Source organism: Chiloscyllium plagiosum, chromosome 17, assembly GCF_004010195.1.
Source record: "Chiloscyllium plagiosum isolate BGI_BamShark_2017 chromosome 17, ASM401019v2, whole genome shotgun sequence".
Taxonomy (NCBI): domain Eukaryota; kingdom Metazoa; phylum Chordata; class Chondrichthyes; order Orectolobiformes; family Hemiscylliidae; genus Chiloscyllium; species Chiloscyllium plagiosum.
The window spans coordinates 4,100,947-4,108,121 of record NC_057726.1 but is presented as its reverse complement, the minus strand read 5'-3'; positions in this window follow the sequence as shown (position 1 = coordinate 4,108,121).

The window sequence follows — 7,175 nt, the reverse complement described above, 5'->3', positions numbered from 1 at the left end:
CTCACTGACAGGAGGTAATTATTCTCTCACTCTTGACAGGAGGTAATTATTCTCTCGCTCAGACGGGAGGTAATTATTGTCTCACTCTGACGGGAGGTAATTATTCTCTCACTGACAGGAGGTAATTATTCTCTCACTCTGACGGGAGGTAATTATTCTCTCGCTCTGACGGGAGGTAATTATTCTCTCGCTCAGACGGGAGGTAATTATTCTCTCGCTCAGACGGGAGGTAATTATTCTCTCACTGACGGGAGGTAATTATTCTCTCACTGACATGAGGTAATTATTCTCTCACCCTGACGGGAGGTAATTATTCTCTCACTGACGGGAGGTAATTATTGTCTCACTCTGACAGGAGGTAATTATTCTCTCACTGACATGAGGTAATTATTCTCTCACTCTGACGGGAGGTAATTATTCTCTCACTGACAGGAGGTAATTATTCTCTCACTCTGACGGGAGGAAATTATTCTCTCACCCTGACAGGAGGTAATTATTCTCTCACTCTGACGGGAGGTAATTATTCTCTCACTGACAGGAGGTAATTATTCTCTCACTGACAGGAGGGAATTATTCTCTCATTGACAGGAGGTAATTATTCTCTCTCACTGACGGGAGGTAAATATTCTCTCACTGACAGGAGGTAAATATTCTCTCACCCTGACGGGAGGTAATTATTCTCTCACTGACGGGAGGTAATTATTCTCTCACTGACAGGAGGTAATTATTCTCTCACTCTGACGGGAGGTAATTATTCTCTCACTCAGACAGGAGGTAATTATTCTCCCACTCTGACAGGAGGTAATTATTCTCTCACTGACAGGAGCGGTAATTATTCTCTCACTGACAGGAGGTAATTATTCTCTCACCCTGACAGGAGGTAATTATTCTCTCACTGACAGGAGGTAATTATTCTCTCTCACTGATGGGAGGTAATTATTCTTTCACTGACGTGAGGTAATTATTCTCTCACTGACAGGAGGTAATTATTCTCTCTCACTGACGTGAGGTAATTATTCTCTCACTGACGGGAGGTAATTATTCTCTCACCCTGATGGGAGGTAATTATTCTCTCACCCTGACGGGAGGTAATTATTCTCTCACTGACGGGAGGTAATTATTCTTTCACTGACGGGAGGTAATTATTCTCTCACTAAGTAAGGTTAATTATTTTCTCACTTACTGAGTTTCTCTCACTGACGGAAGGGTTTTCTTTACTGAAGCCCCTCCCCCTCCGCGGCAGGCGGCCGCTTCCCGCCAATTCCTGAACCGCCTGGCACGCGGCGACGCCCTGACGTGTTTATCCTTTGCCCCACCCCTGCGTCATTACGTACGAGGAAGAGGAAGTGGAGTTACTTTTTTATTGGGGGCGTGGCTGATGGTCAGGTTGTTGTCCAAATTCAGATCCTTCCCGCAGCGTTTAATGCCAGCTGATCCCAGTTTCCCCATCAATTTCTGTTTTTCTTTATGTCAGCGCTGTAACATCCCCAGTTCTTTATTTAAAATTATGCACAAAATTAGGATCGAAACCAGAGGTTTTATGCAAAAAGATCGTTTTCAATTTATCCAACCTCTTTCATCGCCTCAATGTATGTTGCTTTATTCGTTTCCAGAATGTGAACATCACTTACAAGGCCAGTTTGTTGTCCATCCGTAGTTGCCCTCGAACCGAAAGATTTGCCAGGTCATTTCAGAAGGCAGTTAAGACTCAACATTTTTGCGCTTTTTGAGTTATGATGGGTAAGGACAGCAGATTTTCATCCCCAAATGTGATCCATGAAGCAGATGGGTCTCAAAACATTTGAGTCAACTAAGTATTTTGGAAATATAATCATTGTTGTAATCCTGAAATAGAAGGCAGTAAGGTGATGACAGATTTTTAAATTTTGAAGGATTTTATTAGGGCTGACATGAACAAAAAATGCTTCCACTTGCAACTGAGACAAAAACTCGAGGTCATAAACAAGGGAGATTGCAAGGAAAGCAATTAAGAATTGCACGAGCTTTCAGAGTGCTGCTGCAACAAGACCGAGACAACATGGAGGCTTGGGTTGATAACATTTATGCCACAAATGCCAGGCAATGGTCATTTCCAACAAGAAGGAATGTGGGCATTGCCCCTGACATTCAGTGGCATTGCCATAATTGAATCCTCCACTTGACCAGAAACCAATTAGGCCAGCTATTCAAATAAAATGGCTACAACAGTAGATCACACTCTGGAAATTCTGTACTGACTTTCCAAAGCCTGTCCACCATCTACACATCAGGAGTATGATGGAATACTCCTCAGTTCCCTGGATGGGTGCAGGGAACACCAACTTAAACATTCAATCCCACCATCATTGATGCACAGTGGCAGCGGTAAATGCCAATTACAAGTTGCACTGCAGTAACACACCAAGATTTCTTTGACAACACCTTCCAAGCCTGTGAACTCTACCATTTAGAAAGTCAAAGGCAGTGGGTGCAACGGAACATCCCAGTTGAGAGTAAATTCAGCATTAGTTTTGCGGACCTCAATATAAAGCTTATCTATTTCACCTAGTAAGCTTTGCAATACATGAACAATGTCATTTAGAATGTTCTAGTGGGTTGAGTTTAAAAATGCAATGATCTAATCAGGAGTTGGTTGCTCACACACAGGGAGTAGGGGTCATTTTGGACAGAGGAGAAGTCAAGAGAAGTTAGGTACTCAAGGCTATAAAGGTTGGAAACTTGGTGCACAAGAACGCTGGGAACCAACAATCAAATAAAGGAAGCTGGAGTTAGAAGGATGAGGGGTAATCTAATTGAAACTTACAGAATATTGAATGGCCTGGACTGAGTGGATGCTGGGAAGATGTTTCCATTGGTAGGAGAGACTAGGACCCGAGGGCACAGCCATAGAGTAAAAGGGAAGACCTTTTAGAACAGAGATAAAGAGAAACTTCTTCAGCCAGAGAGTGGGGAATCTGTGGAATTCATTGCCACAGAACGCTGTGAAAGCCAGGTCGTTGAGTTTATTTAAGACCATTTAAGCCCATTATGTCTGCTCCGCTATTCAATCATGGCTGATAAATTTCTCAACCGTTTCTCACGCTTTCTCCCCGTAGATAACTAGGTTTTTGATTGTTAAAGGGGGTCAAGGCTTCGGGGAGAAAGCGGGAGAACGAGGTTGAGAAACTTATCAGCCATGATTGAATGACAGAGCTGACTCAATGGGCTGGATGATCCAATTTCTGCCTCTATGTCTTATGAACCTAGTTACAAAGTATGACGAGGGCAGAATGGTAGATGTCGTTTACTTGGATTTTAATAAAGCCTTTGACAAGGTTCCACATGGTAGACTAGTTAGTAAAATTAAATCACATGGGGTTAAGGGTGAGCTTGCCAATTGAATACAAAATTGGCTTAACTGCAGGAGACAGGGTGATGGAGCGTTGGCTTTCAGACTGGAGGCCTGTGCCAGCGGTATTCCACAGGGATTGGTGTTGTGTCCACTTTTGTTTGTCATTTATAAATGATTTAGAGGAGAATATAGAAAGCATGGTTCGTAAGTTTGCGGATGACACCAAGATTGGTGGTATAGTGGAAAGGTGAACACAGTTATCTAAGATTAAAGAGAGATTGTGATCAATTGGTTCAATGGGCTGAAGAGTGGCAAATTTAGTTTAATTTGGAGTACTGAAACAAACAACACTTATACAATTAAAATGGGCCCTTGGATAGTGTTCTAGAACAGAGAGACCCAGGGGTTCAGGTACATAATTCTTTGAAATTTTCATCACATAGATAGGGTGATTAAGAAAACATTTAGCATGCTTATTTTCATTGCTCAGACTTTTCACTACAGGAATTGGGACATTATGTTAAGATTGTACAGGACGTTAATGAGGTGTCTTCTGGAGTAATACCAGTTCTGGTCTCCCTGTTATAGGAAGGATATTATTAAAGTGGAGAGGGTTCAGAAGAGATTTACCAAGATATTGCCAGGTATGGAAAGTTTGAAATATAAAGAAAGGCTGGAATTTTTTTCACCAGAGTGTAGGAGGTTGAGAGGTGACCTGATAGAAGTTTATAAAATATTGAGGAGTATAGGGAGAGTTAATGGTATTTCTCTTTTCCCAAGGATGGAGGGTTTAAGACTAGGGGACACATTTTTAAGGTGAGAGGAAATTAATTTTAAAAAACATGAGGGACATTTTGTGCAGGGCCATGGGGAATGGACTGGGACTAATAAAATTGCTTCTCAGGAGAACTAGCAGGAATTAAGTGGGCATCATGGCCTCCTTCTGTAACCACTCAAAGATTGGCACAGCAGGTTCAGGGAGGGTTGAAGTATGGCTTACTTTTTAAAAATATTAAACAGGAGTAGTAAAAGGATATGCTATTGGAGTTGGAAGAAGGCAGATGAGAGAAGTGGGCGGCACGGTGGCACAGTGGTTAGCACTGCTGCCTCGCAGCGCCAGAGACCCAGGTTCAATTCCCGACTCAGGCGGTAGTAAAAGGATATGCTATTGGAGTTGGAAGAAGGCAGATGAGAGAAGACTTTTTATTCAATCTTGCAGTGTGGGCATTGCTGACTAGACTGGCATTTTGTCTGTCCCTAGTTGACCTTGAGAAGGTGGTGATGAGCCACTGCAGTCCATGTGCAAACGAATGGTTGAGAGACATTAAGTAAATCGCAGGTCTCATCCTGATCAAAGTACAGTGATATTTCTGATTTCCAGAGCATCCAAATATACTCAATGCTTTCCTCCTCCACATGCCAGTTCAGATTTATTAGGATGAAAAATGTGCCTGGCAAAGTCCAGGACTGGTAGACCCCAGTGTTGTTAAGGAGTTCTAAAGATTTATCGAGGCCATTGTTAGGTGATCTATCCAGTATCAGCTCTTTGGACAAGACTTTGTGGCAGTTATAACTGAGTGGCTTGCTAGGCTATTTCAGAGGGCAGTTATGAGTCAACCACATTGCAATGGATCTGGAGTCACATGTAGACCAGACAGAGTAAGGATGGCAGTTTTGTTTTCCTAAAGGACATTAGCAAACCATTTGGGATTTTCACAGAAGTGGCAGTGGTTTCATGGTTACCATTAGGCTTGTAATGCAAGATTTCTTATGAAATTCTACCCTCTGCCATGGCAGGATTTCTACCTCAATCCACAGAACATTATTAACCTAATGATCCAGGTACTATGCTGGTAAGATTAGATTAGATTCGATTCGTTTCCCTACAGTATGGAAACACGCCCTTTGGCCCAACAAGTCCACACTGACCCTCCAAAGAGTAACCCACCCTGACCATTCCCCTAGCCTATATTTACCCCTGACTAATGCACCTATCACTACGGGCAATTTAGCATGGCCAATTCACCTGACCTGCGCATCTTTGGTTTGTGGGAGGAAACCGGAGCACCCTGAGGAAACCCACGCAGATACAGGGATAATGTGCAAACTCCACAGACAGTTGCCCGAGGTGGGAATTGAACCCGGTCCCTGGCGCTGCGAGGCAGCAGTGCTAACCATTGATCCACTGTGCTGCCCCCTGAACACTCCTCATTCCATGAAACATAAATAAAAACATGAAAAATTGAGACTGCATTATTTTATTTACATATTATACTCTCCCAACTAAAGCTTCAAACTTGTTTCAGAGGGTTTGTTCACAATTTTAAAACTGAGATCAATACAGTTGCAAAACAGATCTAGCAGCATCTGCAGAGAAAGAGTTAACATTCGGAGTCTCTATGACTCTTCAGAGTGAAAAACTAAAACTGGACTTGAATAGTTAGCTCTGTTCTGTCTCCACAGATATTGCCAGACTTGCTGATTTTCTCCGGTATTATATGTTTGTTGCAGATTTCCAGCACCCACTGTATTTTGCTCTAATTTTAGTGACCAAACAGGTTTACCTATGGAATCAAGATGGGTTGATAGGAACAGACCACAGATTACCTATAATCCAATAGAATCACAGATCAAACTCAGAACTGAATAGCTCACTGCTGCTCCTGTTTTTTGTGGCTTATTGCTTAAGTCGACAAGCAGGTAATCCTCCTCTTTGAATAATAAAGTTCCAACAACCCGTGTGAATGATGAATTTGTATGTGTAATCTGGTCCAGCTATCATGAGGTCAATACATTACCTTTCAATGTCAGATGGTTCCCCAAAAGTAGTGTGCCTAATAAGTTAGTTTAATTTTACCTTCGAGATCAGGTTCATGGGGCATTGATACTATTGTTGAGGATCCAGAATAACCTGCCAGTCCTGGGAATGGTCACATCTGTTGTTTATTGCAAGGCATGAAAATCTGGCATGGCACCTGCTTTCAACTGTTCTGACATTTTATACCAATCCAACAATTTAAAGGTGACATTTCTTAGCTTTGATCGTGACCTCTATCTTATCCAACTAGGTCGATTAATCTATCACATGGTAAGGCGTTTGACCCACACCGAAATTAAAATGGAAGTTTACTACACTTACAAAAATTTATTGCCAAATCCAGCAGGATGGAAACAACAGTTTTAGCCTTTGCCAGACACCATTCCTCATCCCAATGAGCATAAATCTGAACTGGTCAGAGGAGGAAAATGTCGAGTATATTTGTGTTCCAGGAATCAGATGCAACACTCTACTCTTATCAGGATGAGAACTGCAAGATACTTTACATTTACCCAACGTCTCAACCATTAATCCAAAACATTGGATAGGAGATGGCTTCTATTTGGTCACTCAGGAAAAAAGAACAAACTTCATTTATACAGTACCTTTCAACACAATGCCCCAAAACACTTTACAGCTAATGATGTATTTCAGAAGTCTGGATATTATTGTAATGTAAGAAAGACAGCAACCAATTGATGTGTATCAAACCTCCCAGAAAAAGGAATGGGTATAATAATTAAATAATGGTGGTTAAGACTGAAAAATGTGTTGCTGGAAAAGCGCAGCAGGTCAGGCAGCATCCAAGGAGCAGGAGAATCGACATTTCAGGTATAAACCCTTCTTCAGGAATGAGGAAGGTGTGCCAAGCAGGCTAAGATAAAAGGTAGGGAGGAGGGACTTGGGGGAGGAGCGTTGGGAATGCGATAGGTGGAAGGAGGTTAAGGTGAGGGCGATAGGACAGAGAGGGGGTGGGGGCGGAGAGGTCAGGAAGATGATTGCAGGTCAAGAAGGCGGTGCTGAGAC